This window comes from Asparagus officinalis, chromosome 1 (genome assembly GCF_001876935.1).
Source record: "Asparagus officinalis chromosome 1, Aspof.V1, whole genome shotgun sequence".
Taxonomy (NCBI): domain Eukaryota; kingdom Viridiplantae; phylum Streptophyta; class Magnoliopsida; order Asparagales; family Asparagaceae; genus Asparagus; species Asparagus officinalis.
Genome location: NC_033794.1, coordinates 125,915,366 through 125,931,144, shown reverse-complemented (window position 1 = coordinate 125,931,144; position 15,779 = coordinate 125,915,366). Strand labels below are relative to the sequence as shown.

General features: G+C 35.4%; 1 long non-coding RNA gene across 7 annotated transcripts in view; it reads left to right on the top strand.

The window, feature by feature from the left end:
* LOC109833176 overlaps window positions 1-14,435 on the top strand; it is a 15,752-nt gene extending 1,317 nt beyond the window's left edge. Inside the window, exons 2-6 of one of the 7 annotated variants that reach the window (XR_002245201.1) lie at window positions 1,138-1,286; window positions 5,026-5,086; window positions 5,166-5,204; window positions 8,338-8,427; window positions 11,792-14,435. This is a non-coding gene — a long non-coding RNA (uncharacterized LOC109833176). Of the gene's footprint in view, window positions 1-1,137; window positions 1,287-5,025; window positions 5,087-5,165; window positions 5,205-8,337; window positions 9,977-11,791 lie in introns of those variants that run through there. The other 6 variants (XR_002245149.1, XR_002245155.1, XR_002245184.1 and 3 more) reach the window with 6 other exon arrangements.

Genomic DNA, 15,779 nt, shown 5'->3' with positions numbered 1-15,779 from the left:
TTGGGACTATTTGTTGTTTGGGTGGAAATTCAGAGGCTTTCGCAAGTCAGAAGATAGTGTCCCATTTTAGGGTGCAATTGCACCCCGAGGGCAAATGTGAATCCTCCCCTGGATGAGCAGATGTCAATAAGGGATGCATGAATGCAATAACATCACCTCCTCCTTATATTTTTTGTTGTATTTCTTTCTTTTTTTGACTTGAGCATATGCTTTGTGAGGGTGTATGGTCTAATGAGGGTCGATCGTAGTTTACTCCACTCCCAGTTTTTCCCCTTAAGTGTTCTTTGTTGCTTGGGCGGACATTGCATAAGGGTGTGTGGTGGATGGGTAATAGTCATTTACCTAGCATTTGATATTCATGACACTATGTGTATTTGTATGTATTTTGCAGAAGTTTCACAACTATGTGAAAGGAGTGCTGAGAAATAAAACATGCTATAAACTTGCAGGATGCTAATAGAAATTGTGTACCATGTTCGTGGAATTATGAAATAACATAACTACCAAAATGAAATCCCATAATAGAGGTGTTCGTGCTATATATCGCATAATCAATCAGGTTAAGCTTTTGGGTAGAGCAGCATGGTTCGAAAGGTTTTGAGTTCAAAACTTGTTACTGAACAGTTCAAATATCTATATTCAAGGCATTTACATTATTGGTCCACAACTCATTAGGAAGCTTTTAAACCTCAAGTGGTTCTTTGATAGCTTACTAAATGATGATAACTTTCCATGTTGAGACATTTGATATTATGAGCTTTAGAAATCTATAAAGAAAGTCATATACAAAGTCACAAAGAGGTAAAAATCTTTAAAGTGTTGATTCTTGATATTAACGGTTGAGGCCATCAAATGTAATTGTCTACCATCCCTTTATGGAATTGTACATAGATAAAGTAGTTTACTCTGTATGTTTGGCATGCGTATTTACAGGTTAAGCTATCTTATAATATTTATTGCTTTGATGAATATCCTTGCCCTGTGGCTGAGCAGGCATTTTGACTATCGTAATAGGTTTCATCAATTGTAAGGAAATGATTATTCTAAAAACTGTAATATCTAACTTGTATTTATTTACCAAAGGAGATATTTTTACTTGATATTTTTTTTGTAAATTAAAATTCCTGTTTTGGGTAGGAGGAGATCCATTGTATGCTCTTTTATGTTGTTGGTGCCTGTTTTTTAAAAGCCTAAAGAGATATTGGAAGGGGTGGCTAGACTTCAAATTTCCATATCTTCAAAATTGAAGAGGACAATTTTCTTTTGATGATGGCTGCTGCAAGGAGGTAGATACTGCTACTGATTTATCTGCTTTCAAAATCTTTCCTCAAAGTGCCAGATTACTACTGAAAAAGTAAAAGAAAAATTCTGATAAGAAGATTTGTTTATTGGTTGAATCCAACTCAACAGAGATGAATGTGTTAGTTCGGTGAGAAAACATGCAGAACCTCCAATTTGAAGTAGAGGATTGTAAGGGGGTGTTTGGTTATGGTGTTTTATAGAAAAGTTTTGGGAAATGTTCGGACAATGGCAGTTTCGTAAATAAAAAATTTCTACAATTTCCAAAAATTGTGTTTGGTTCAACATTGAATTTACAGAAAAAATTTCTGTAAATTACAGAAATCTGTACAATTTTACAGAAATTATTTTTCACTCAAAATGGGCTGAAAACACCCAAAAAACTGACAACCTATTATTAAAATATTAAACCCACCCCCTAATCACATTTTCGCCCCCACTTCACATTTCTCATGGCTGCTAGAACTCGACAAATATCTAGGGCTTCCTCCTTCGTTCCCGCCCCCAAACCCATTCTCTCGCTCGAGTTTTCCTTATCTCGAGTTCTCGTCCTCGATTATTCCCGCCAATCGCTAGCGAGCTCGAAGATCTAGGGCTTCGCTCTAGTTCGTCGGTGTTCTTGTGGCTAATTTAGGTTGATTTTTTCCTTACCTCGAGCTCTCATCCTCAATATTTCCTTACCTCGATTTTTCCTAACCTCGATCTCTCGTCCTTGATTATTGCGACCATTCGCTAGGGAGATCAACCCACTAGGGCTTTCGCCACATACGACCGTCAGTGTTCTTGCGACTAATTTGGGAATTTGTGGTTTTTAGCGGAAATCAGTGATTCCGTCGTTGATCTTCTGAGCTATTGAGGTATAAAAATAAACCTCTAAACCCCTTGAATATTTGAGATTATTCGGTTGATTTTTCAATTCTTTCATTTGATATTTTAGTCGATTATCAGATCTTGCTTAGCTCTCGATTTTGTTACTATTGTGGCTTAATTAGCATGTTGAAATCATCAATCATTTGAGCAGTTGACTATAAAGAAAATTATGGCTTAATTATGGGTTTGGATTTTTTGATCTATTGCGGTTGAATATATGTTATTGTTTAGTTGTTGATTTTACTAATATTGTGGCATGAATGAGACTGAAAATGAGTCTATTAATTGTTAGATGAGAAAATATTGACAAAATATATTTCATATGCTTGATAATTCTAGCATATATCTTGGATAGTTATTTTTTATGTTATTATAGTGTTATAAATAATATTCTTTGGTAATAGCTATAAAATTCTATATGCAAACATCGGCATCATGAGTTCAACCATTTGCATGACTATGTTCTATTATTGCATAAACGTTTTAAACTATATTTTCTTTGTAATTAATATAGATAGATGGTGTAATGAAGAACAAATAAAGAAGATGTGTGCTAATACGTCTATATCTTTCATGGTTACAATAATAGCTTGTTTATTGAGATTGGGTGCTAGGCGCAAATCAATTTGTAATGCTTCAAGAGAAGATAAGATGAGGAATTTTTTTTGTAGAAACGCCCACTTCAAGCGTGTCTTTGAAGGATATAGTGATAGTTGTAGGTCTTATATTAGAATGAGGCCTAAAGCATTTTTTAAACTTGCGGATATTTTGCGAAATAATGGTTCTTTAAAGGACATAATACACCTTTAAGTTGAAGAACAACTCGCTATGTTCATGAGCATAGTGGGTCATAAAACAAAAAATAGAGTAATAAGGATCGAATTCATAAGATCGGATGAAACAGTTAGTATGTACTTCAATAAAGTTCTACATACTATGAATGGTCTTCGCGGTTGATACATGAAGTAAGCACCTAATGAGATTCCATCGGAGATCGCCAACAATCTAAACTATTTTTCTTACTTCAAGGTAAGAGAAATGAATTGTTATCGTTAGTGAATTGCATAATTTAATAAATATGAGAAACTAATATTTATCACAATGTATTATTTTCATAGGATTGCATTGATATGATAGATGGAACACACATTGACGCAATGTTACCTTCTAACCTAGTTGCACGGCGTAAAGGTGTAACGCAAAATGTTTTAGCCGCTTGCACTCCAAATAAAATTTTCACATACGTCGTAGCTGGGTGGGAAGGTGCGACAAATGACTATAGGATTTTACAAGACGCGTTGTTCAGACCACAACCTTATGGTTTGAGAGTATATGATGGTAATCTTCCAACTCATTTAATAAATAGTCAACTAAATAATATGGTCGAATTGATCACGAATTTTTTTTATAATGTAGGCAAATATTACCTTTGTGATGCTGGATACACTATCATGCCTGGCTTTATCTCTTTGTACCGTGGTGTACGTTATCATTTAAAGGAACACACTGGTAGGACACCCAAAAATAGTAGAGTTATTCAATTTAAGACACTCTTATTTACGGTCTAAAATTAAATCAACATTTGATACATTGAAAAATCGTTCAAAATTCTTTTAGTGAAGCCTAATTATCCATTCCCTATACAAGTGGACATCGTCTTAGCATGTACTATATTGCATAATTTTATTGTAATTGAAGATCCACAAGATGACATTTTGAATGAGCATGCTGAAATTGATGAGGAGAATGAGGAGGTGACAAATGAAGATGACACAAATGTAGTTGACTACACTCAATCTAGGATAATAAGAGAGGATTGTGATGCAAGAAATGAATGGAAGGTCTTTAAGGACAACTTGCTTGGGTAATGTGGGTTGATTATTGCGCAAAGTATAAAGATGGTGATACCACAGAAATTAGCTTGTAGTTTTATTGTTTTCGCATATTTTATTGTGTATGCTACTATTTCATAATTGTGTTTGTATGGACAATGTAATTTATCATTCCTCACTTGCATCTATGTAATTCTTAATTAACTATCTTAGTTTGTGTTACATATTCATGGTTCTTTGTTATCATTGAATATAAGTATGTCTAACAAAGAGGGAGGAAAGACCAACTTGCCCTATTCACCACATGCACCGCAAATGATTTAGGCGTTATTAATATCAACTTTATGCCATACCCAAATCAACCGTTTATTGCGCTACATACAACGACGAATTCTTTCCCGAAATTCCCACCATTTGAAGGGAACTATAGCGGAATGAGCCAACATGTGTCATATACTAACTTGTTGAACAGTTCTCAAGGCTTCTGTATCCCGTCTTTGAGTTCTCAAGGCATTGGTCCACAATAAATGTCACCAACCACTGGTGAATCTGGTGGACCTCAAATCAATGTTATTGATGTGAGTCAAGAGGTATCACCTTCCAAAAAAATAAAAAAAATTGGCTCACAAGAGGAAACTTTGGGTTCATGGATAGTTGAGGATAGAAGGATTTTATAAGATTTGAGAATGTGAAATTAGCCGTTAAACTAGCCGTTATAAAGTGATAAATATGGTACTTGATACTTTTCTATAAGTTTTATATAACCAAACAAAAGAAAAGGAAAACTTGCTATTTCTATAAAGTAATGGGCGTATTTTCTTGTTTTGAACCAAACAAAGAAAGTACAAAAACAAGAAAATTGATACCTTTTGACTTCTCAAAACTTTTCCTATAATATTTTTTAAGAAATACAAGGAAATCTATAATTTGGGTGTTTTTCTTTTCCTATAATTTATAGAAATTGAACCAAACACCACCTAAGATCATATGAGCTGTCTTGAGAGAACTACTTTTTTCTTGGCAGACTGCATGCTACAGACATAGAAGAGGAGGTCGTGCTGGTGCTTGGGCACAATCCACTTATGGTACTATGCTTGTCTCTTACACTTTTTTTGACAATTGCCAACTTTATACTTACAAAAATATGTTGAATTATACTTACAGTTCCCGTTCCTTTCTAAGCGGTCGTCAGGAAAAGAAGCCGTGGGTTCTGTGCTTTAACTCTTGAACCTTGTTGTATCTTCCTTTCCTCCTTATCGTGACTGTTTATCCATCTCTTTTTTTATTATCTGGTGATTCTTGATACCAAACAGCCTATTTTCTTTTCATGTATTGACATTTCCAACTTTAGCGTGCATATTCACTATCTAATCAATCATGAATGATGTGCTCACCATTTATGTTCTTTGCTAATCTCCTTCTTTCTTGCTTTCACCTCTACACTCGCAAATTGCAATTTGTCCTTGTTATTCTTTAGTCCACCTTGTTGCTGTTAACTTTTGCAACTTACTCAATAAGGTAAGGAAAACTTATATCTATATCCAGTAAAATCGAATACGGATATAGATATACATGCAGATACAAAACGGATAGGGAAACCAAATAATATAAAAAAACATGGTTCTTATAATATAAGAGAGTTCATTAATATGTTTGTTATATTTGAAAGTTTAAGATTGGATCTCTTGGTCATCAAAATTAGTCTTAAATTCATTAATCTAAGGATTGAAACAATCATAGTTGTATGATCAACATATTCGGATAGGTTGCATCCGGGTCTAGATATTTCTCTATATAACTATATCCGTTTACCATATCCTATCGGTTATAGATTTGAGTAAGCATATCCGTATCCTAAAGGATATGGTTATGGATATATCTGCGACCATGGATATGGTTTTTCACGCCTAGTAACTGCCATGTCAAAGCAAGTAGCTGACGGGGAGAAAACAAATTATCCAAAACCAACAACTTTGTCGAATGGAGCAGTTTAAAAGCGGATGAAAAACCTTCAATTACTTAAGCCAAACATATATAATTTAAAATATATTGTTACTTGCTTCCTTTGCTTAATAGAAAAGTTTATGGGAAAAATAATAATACAAAAAAGGCAGATTCATGCGCCTCATGCTCTTAATATGTTTGTGTCTAGATGTCTGTGACTGTTTTGAGGAAAATACATTTGAGAGTAAGACAGTCAGTTCGGGTAAATCCATAACTGTGAGCCATTTACAACTTGAATGTTGTAAAAGGTTCAGGAATTACATTAATAAGCTTTATGCCTGTGCCTGATACTTTAATTGTTTTATTGAACTGTTAACTGCATGGTTTGCTGTCAGGTTTAGGAGTTTTAGAACACATCCATGACCATGCCTTGCTTCTAACATGCAGAGTGGAGCTATGAAAAGTATGGAGTCATAAACCAGTTCTTTATAATTTTTTTGCTGTATTGTAAAACATTTTGATCCTCTATTGCTTCATTTATAGCAGTTCTAATGATGCGAAACGTGAGAGGGGTCTATTAGAATCAGCGATTTAAATCGAATAACGCACCGTCTCACCAAAATTCATGATCTTCGGCAGGAAATTAATTCAAAAACAATTAATGTGACAAATAGATTTTAACAAGATTTGCAACTATGATCATGACTAGTTCCAATCCCGATCAATTTAATCGCAGTATTCATTATCATTGCACAAGTTCGATAATCAATATTAATTTTTCAGCAGTCACATATTCAGTTACTCTCAACTCACAAATTTATCAAACAGTGAATATATGATAAGAGCTTAGAGATGATATACCCATGCAATTAACTAATAAAAATAAGATTAACGAAAAATACCGAGGGATAGAAAACGAGACCTTCGTCGGTCTGATCAGACTCGACGTGAGAGATCCTGGAAATGCGGCAGCGTCGGAGAAGAGAGGAAGTCGTGTTTGCAGTAGAAAATGAGGCGGGTGACTGTATCGATAGAACGACGACGATAGCAATGACCGGAGGGCCAGGCGAGCATATCTGTTGGTGTTGGCGGGGCTGTTCGTCGGGCCTGCTCGTCGAAAGAGATGAACGACGACGAGGCGTTGGCGGGGTCGCAGAGGGGCTGCTCGTCGAAAGAGATGAATGACGTCAAGACGTTGGCGGGGCTGGGCGTCAAGTTGTTGAGGTTGACAGGGAGCGGTTGGAGGAGGGAACAGGGAGGGGGAGTTGGGGTGTCGGGTTAGGATTTACAGGTGAGGGAGAAGAGGAGAGCGGATGGTTTGGTGTTTGGGGCTGTCGGGAGTTGGGAAGGGGACTGTGTTGTCGTGGGCATGGTTTTAAATATCGGCCGATAATCCGATATTATCGCCGAGTTATCGGATTTGGGAGCTTTCCGCTAGGATAAGTAGGATTTTTAATCGGTATCGTTTTTTGAAGTTTCTCGGCGAGTTATTGGCGATAAAGGCACTTATCGGCCGATAAGTAGGCTCTAAATATCGGCTTTATCGACCGATAAGTAGGATTTGGGAGCTTTTACTTTCTTTTGAATTTGCTCTTTGAATGTTTACAAATTATGAGATATTTGTTGCTTTTGGAACTTGGTTGATTGGTAATTGGCTAATGTTTGTTTATGGATATTGATAATGGCTCATAACTACTAAATATCAACTTAGTAAGTTAGTTTATAAATCTCATGATTAAACAATAATTATGTAGATGCGTAGATGGTTCTTCATTCTTGATGTTATCTTATTATTTGCTTGTTTATTATTCCATTTTGACTAACATTATATTTTTTTTCAAGCTTATGTTTGTTTATTATTTGCTAGTATATTACTCCGATAAATACTACTTATCCCCGATATATCCCCGATTTCCGCTATCCGATAAGGATTTTGACCGTCCGATAAATCCCCGATAATTGACATTTAAAACCTTGGTCGTGGGTGAAAGGGGACTGGAGAAAGAAGAAAGAAGAACGGGAACAACCTAGGATTTCACACCCAAGGTTTAGGTTTCACACCCAAAACTCAATTAGCAATATTTCATTCAATTCATTGATTCCATTCTGAATTACAATAGGGTTTAAATAGAAGAAAATAAAATCTCACAAAATAAAATCCCTCAAATCACTCAACAAATTCCCTAAAATCACTCAAATGCCAAACTAAACCAAATTCAAAATTCGAATTTCAAAAATGAAAATAAAGAAAGCCTAAAATCACTCAAATGCCAAACTAAACCAAATTCAAAATTCGAATTTCAAAAATGAAAATAAAGAAAGTCAACTAAGCTAAAATGGAAGATTGCCAATTCTTGTCCTCATTATCTAATGCCTTAGGTTTGTCATGCAGGTTGAATTCTTGTTTGGCAGAGAAGTCTTGCTTGATGTCAGATGCCAAATATACTTGAGACATATGATATAAATCTTCAGCTACTCTCAGGTATGGAATGTTTACATGGAGACTGGATAACTGCTCCTAAGAGTTTGCAGTGCTTCTCTTACGAATCATGGACCTTGTTTTTTCGTTCAGTTCCTAATATCAACACATAGTTTTGACAACTACTATGGAAACACACACAGTCACACACATAATTTTGACAACTATCATGGAAACACATGCGCACACACCATATATCTTTGCACGAAGATACCGCCGAAAAAATAGATGCATTAGCTTGTTCATTCATATGCATGCATGTAGTTCAACAGATTTTCTACAAGGTAGCTGTTATTGTGGTCATTCTCGGGCAAAATGTAGATTTTAGTACCCGCTTGAGTTCACCAATGTCAAATATTATTACTTATCATTTTCATTGCAAAATCTTTTCATTAAGCAGTTCATTTAAGTGAGGAAAATGTGTTCTTGGCCTTTAAATTTTCAGTTTTATTTTTTAACTCCTCCCCTAATAATTGCATTGACACTTTTAATCTTTTTCCTATTGTGTATTGATCCTTTACCTGTAACTAAGAGCCTTTTAGTCCTATTAAGTATTGGCAATTTTGGGTATTTTCTATTTAGATTCTGAATTGTAAAATATTATCTCATAAACTAAGACATTATCAAGTAAATTGTAATGTTGGCAAGAACAACATTATGGGAGCAATTTCATTAACTTGACAGCAATGTCAATATTTAAAAAAAAAAGTCAATATTCTATACAGTATAATTAAAACAATATTGGATGTAATTATGTAAATGCTGACAATGGTCAATATCAGATATCATCACAAACAATATATGGTTAGATCAGTGCAATGTTTTGGATTTACAGTAGTAAGCTATAGAAGAAGGGAAAATTGTAGAAAATCCCTATATAATACAAAGTTTGTAGATAAGATCTCCTCTTCTATGTTCGTAAGTAGAGAAACTTCTCTTCTATTGAATTCAGCAAAAAACACCTCATCACTAAATTTATGTGATTTACCCATATAAAACCACAGTAGTTGGATCAGTCGGTGATCAATGTCCAGAGAAACAGAAAGTGAGAGAAAGTCTGGATTTTTATCCTGCTCCAGTTCTCATCCTTTAGATAGTAGGCAGGCAGTCTCACCTTCCACATGGCAAATTGCCAATGAAGGATGACTGGAGATTTTGGATGGTAAGATTATGTTCACTTCATGCACTTATTTGTCACGTGATGATGATGTTGTTATCTGTTAGACAAGCTAGAGGTTTCACGTAAAACTTTAATTAAGTAGTAATCACATTCTAATTCTGAAAACAGCCTAATAAATAATGAAGGGAACATGGATTTCAGCTACCATTCAACAAGCACAAGACAAAATTAGGTTGGTGACACAAATAAAACAATGAAAACAAAGTTTGGTTATTGCAGAGTAGCGTGTTTGTAGCCTCTGTCTTTGAGTGGAGTTTTTAATCAAGTTATCTTACTCTTGTGTTTGTGTTGGATCTCTTGTTACTCCTTGGTTTCTCTACACAATGTACATATAATATTTTATCACATCTACGCATGCTACCCTCTCCCACAGTCTGGGCCCTTGTTTAATCTATTACTGAAGATTGAAGAACATACAATTACCATTTGGACTGATTTATTTTTGTCAACAAATGCTGACTATTTGGACTCAGTGTATTTCAGTGTCCTATGATTAAGTATATTAATAGCATACAAACAACCATTAATCAGAGGTCCCGCTTAAAGAATATGATGGGTGTTAAGCGTTCTAGATGCTATTTATATACTTAATCAAGATTTTGATGAATATGATGGGTGCAAAGCGCTCTAGATTATTGATGATGGTGTTAAAGAAAAAACAGTTTCCATGTTTTCAACGGAGACTGTCTTCTGTATGTACGCGGTGTGTAGAACCACACTACTCAGCTATGTTTTGCATGCTTTTGTCCATCACTATCCTATTTGATAATGTTAGTATAACAAAGCTTCTGATTTTGACGTTGCACCTCACCATTTTTTGTTGGGTATTAGGAATTTGCCAAAGATTTGAGGATAAACATTCAGTTCTTTTCCTTAGTTATTAAGACAGGTTTAAGAGAAATAATACCAATCTTTTCCCCTCTCCTGGCATGTCAATTTTACTATTTTCTAAGACTAGCATGTGGGTACAATATCCATCCTGTAGCAATATCAATCTTGAAAAATTCAAAATAATACAAGTATCATTGAACAACAATGTATGTTATGTCAATGTTGGCAATTATCAGTATGATGTTTAGTTAGAGAATATCATATAGTGAAATCAATGATAATATCATGAATTGACAACAGCAATCTGTCCGCGAACATCTGCATCCTAGCAAGAGCAAACGGTCTTCATTTTCGACAACTCTTTTTCAAGGTGCAAGTTATGAAAACTAGTGGTTGAATGTGAAAGAAAGTTGAGCCAAGGATAAAAGGAGAGAAAACTGTAGAAAATATCCCTGTATTATCAAGATTTGATGGAAAAACTCCTTATTTTATTTAGATAAGCGGGTAATTTTTGGTCCTACTAATTTCTGTAGAAGTGCCCGTGCACCAGTTTATATACTACAAGGATTTTGCTAACTCTAAAATAACGTGCGGGAGATTTTCCCTCCAATAATCTTAAATGATATACATATATATATATATATATATATATATATATATATATATATATAATATAATATATATATATATATATATATATTATGTGACATAGGGTAACAAGAGGATTTGCTGACGGATTCTTATGACAGTATATGGGCTATTTGCTTCATACAATTTTTTTTACAATAAACCCGCATAGAAATAGGGTGTTTGGAGAGAACAATTTTTCAAAATAGCCCCATTTAATTTTTTTATTTTTAAAATTGATCTTTTTTTTATTTATCAAAACCGATCCGTTTTTTGATTAGCAGCCTAATCACCCTCCTAAACAGTCGGGGTTGTCAACCCCGACTATTTAGGAGGGTGTTAAATCCCAATTAGAAGCCTTAAACCCTAAAAATTTATGTCCTAAATAGTCGGGGTTGGCAACTCCGACTGTTTAGGAAGATGATTAGGCTGCTAATCAAAAAAACGGGTCGGTTTTGGTAAATAAAAAAAATTAGGTCGATTTTAAAAATAAAAAATTTAAATGGGGCTGTTTTAAAAAATTGTTCGTTTGGAGCCATTCATGGGGAGGGTAAGGGGACAGTTTAGGAATTTTAAGTGCTCTCTTTGCGGTTGCGTATATGAGTTCTGATGAGATTTGTATTCATATCTATTATTAGGACGGAGGAAATGATTGGCTGTTTTCCATAGAACCAGGAAGGTTTGCTGTCAAATCTTGATAGTATTAAGTGTATCCTGCAATTTACGCAGGTCAATGGCCAGAGTAATGGAGAGTGAGAAGTCAGGACTTTTGCCCAGCTCTATATTTTCATCCTTTAGATAGCAGGAGGCAGTCTCACCTTCCACGTGGCAAGGTGCCGTTGGAGAGTAGCTACTTGACTGGAGATTTTAGATGGTAATGTTCTGTTCCCCTCCTGCAATACTGGCCACATCACAATCTAATTACTAATCACACTCACCTACCTCTTGGGAAAAAAAAACCCCTAATATTTTCAATCTAGAAGACAAATAACAGTAAAGGTAACATGGATTTGAGCTACTATTCAACGAACGTAAGACAAAAGTTAGGCTGGTGGCACAAATAATACAATGAGAAAGAAGCCTGGTAATGGCAGAGAATCTTTGTCTTTAACATGTGTTTTAGTCTGGTAATCCTACCGTGTGGTTTCCTATACGCATGGATTATATGCAAATCTTATCGTAGCTATGCACTAGTTTAAAAAGTCTTCGCCTAGTCTGCTAAGACGTACGCCTAAGTCTAGGCGGTACCTAGGTTGCCTACCTAGCGCATAACGTATGGACGGTATCTAGGCTGCCCACCTAGGTGTTGAGAGTATTTAGAGGAGCATTGTCCGCTTATGGGGATTGCTTCATTTAGGTCTTAATCGTGATTTTCTGTGTTGCGGTCTTCACGTCCTCCAACCTCGTTTAAATTCATTTTAACATCTAAATATGAACACCTCCACTATTTTCTTTGACCTTCAGCAAAACCTTCTCAACTACCACTTAAATGAAGAAAGAAATCTACCTAGACATCAATCCGGTACATAAGCTTTCTATAATATTAACATTTACTATTAATTATTGTAATTAAAAAATAAAAAAAGAAAACCTCCTGAGCTCTAGGCATTGGATCTAACGCCTAGGCCTCCAAGTGCTTTCTATAGCCTTGTTAGCTATTTTTTTGACTACTTAGTATTTAAGTATGTATATTATGGAGCTAAGATTGTTATCTTTATTATTTTTTCAACTTATATGAATTTAATATATTTTTTATTAATTATTATAATTAAATAATTTAAAAGGTTTAAGCACCACCTAGATGTCTAGGTGTTAGGCGCTAGTTCAAATGCCTAGTCCGCATAGCACATTCTGCAACATTATAGCTATGACATGCCAACCCACACTCAACAGTCTGAACCCTCTTAATATATTACTGAAGGTCAAACAAAATGCTGACCCTTGGACTAATCCTATGATTTTATTATAACCACATCACAATCCATACTAATCACAGTCACGGAAAAAAAAAACCCTAAAACTTTCTATCTAAAAGACAATAAACAATAAAGGTAACATGGATTTGAGCTACTATTCAACAAGCGTAAGACAAAATTTACGCTGGTGGCACAAATAAAGCAATGAGATGGAAGCCTGGTAATGGCAGAGAATCTTTGTCTTTAACACGTGTTTTAATCTGGTTATCTTACTGTGTGGTTTTCTATAAACATGGATTATATGCAAATCTTATCATAGCTATGGCATGCTACCCACACTCACAGCCTGAACCCTCTTAAACATATTACTGAAGGACATGCAAAATGCTGACCCTTTGGACTTAATTGATTTCCGTGTCCTATGATTAATAGCCTGCCCCCCACAGCTATCAATCAGAGCTTTTCCATTAATATAATAATATAAGAGTTCTAGAGTCTTGAAGTTGGGTGTTTAAGAAAAATATTTTCCATATTTTAAAAGAAAATCGAGCCTTCGGCGACTCCAGGCTGCTGTCCTTTTTTTTCGCTTTTTTGTTCACAATCAGCCTCGTTCTGATTTCGACGTTTCACCTCCCCGTTCTTTATAGGGAACATCACACCGATCTTTTTCTCTCTTTTGACATGCCTGTCAATATATTTTCTCAAGATTTTTTGAAGCCGGCCAAAGTGTCACTTTTTGGCAGGTTTTCAAGCAAAATCGATTTTTTTAGAGGCGGTTTTGCTTGAAAGCCTGTCAAAAAGTGATACTTTTGACACTTTTGGTAGGCTTTCAAGAGAGCTTTTCCCTCAAAAACAGGGAGCCAAACAGCCCCTAAAATGCTAGTTCAGTCCTATATTTCTGCTCTTACCAAGACACCGGTGATTTTCTTTCTGGTTTTGCTGGAACCTGGACTCACGGAGTGGCGTCAATCGGTATTGATCTTTCCTTTCATTTGACTCACGGAGTGGCATCAATCGGTATTGTAGGGATACCATACATCATGGTTGGTTATGTAGTCACCATCACGTTGAGCTTATCTTCTATAGTCCCTTGATCACCTTTGTTTTAAGATATGGAAAGATCATGTAGGGCATATACATATCACGCATTCTGCAGTTCATCACAATCCTATACCCTGAAAGTATGAAGGGTACATTGAAAGAGCATGGCCTAGCAGCAGAATACTGTTGGGGGTGTTAATGTGGTGCATCTTGAGTGATGTGTAGCTTGAATTCATGGCTCACTCTTGCTGTAGTGATCCACTACCAGCAAAAGGACATGCATCAACTTGTGATGCCCTACCAAGGACCAACCCGTTGACATGTACAATGAGCTGTTCATGAATTTCTAGCTTGTAAAAAATATATGTATATTCTGATGGATTGACATGAAATTATGAAATTGTTTAGGTCTTATACCTCTAAGTTTTATTGTTGGGTGTTTTTATACAAAACCACCACAAAATATAGTGGTTTTTTAGAGAACCACCACAAAAAAATTATTTTCATAGAACCACCACAAAATATACTGGTTTCTTAGAAAACCCCAACAAAATTTTTAATTTTTATAGGACCATCAGGAAAATATGTATTTTTTATGAAGTCCACCAAGTCATAACTTACATCATTATTTTGTTAAATAATAGTATAAAATGACATAAATGACCATTATGACAAAATTTTAGAGAGGATGAGTGGGGGTATTTGGAGGGAATTAAAACCTTTTTCAGGGATTTAACAAAGAATTAGAGGGAAATAAGTTTTTTTTTTGATGTAATGAGGTGCTCGGGAGTTGAACTCAAGATAGTGGGGGCATATTGAAACCTCCTAACCATTTGGGTCATCAACGGTGCTCACGTAAATTGTTGGTTTGAGAAAATGTAATAATAGATTGGTGGGTCTCACCATGAGGGTGCATATTATTTAGTTTAACATGATATATATGCAAATTTAAAATTTGGTGGCACTTTATTATGGATGCGTATTTTCATGGTGGTTCTATAAAAATAATAAATGTGTTGTGGTTCTCTAAAAAAACCACTATATTTTGTAGTGGTTCTATGAAAAGAAATAAATGTGATGGTTTTCTGAAAAACCACTATATTGTGTGGTGGTTTTGTTTAAAAAAGCCCTTTTATTTCAAATTAGGATTGAATGAAGATTGAAGTTATATGGCCCTTACATAAAGCATCTTAGCAATGAAAATTCAGACACATAAAAGTACATCAATAAGTTTGTATATTGAGAATATTTTTCTGTAACTTGTCAACTAACTGCTTAACATGGGTAGGGACCTTTGTACCCATCAATGCATGATTGTATTAACACTGACGAGGATCAGATGGGTATTCTTGTGTGGCTCAAAAGTTTGTGGTTAATGGAAGGGGGAAACTGCCAAAAGGCTTGAGCATTATCTTTTTCGACAAATAATTAGGAATCCACAAACACTATGTACTAGGGACATATCCTATCTGTTCAGTACTAGCCATTTATTATCTTTTTAACACCTTTCAAAACAAAACATATTCATAGCAACACCCCACCCCCCCCCCCCCCCCCCACCCCATCCTCCACCCATGCTAAGTCCTTCATCTTCCCTTCCTCTTCTCCTCCTTCGCCAGATCTCCTCTCTCTTTCTTCCTCCTCATTCTACTTCCATCTTCCTTCATCATCTTCTACCCCCCCCCCCCCCCTCTTTTCTGCCCCATCACACCCTTCTCTTGCCTCCACTCTCATCTCAAATCATTGTTAGAAACATTAGT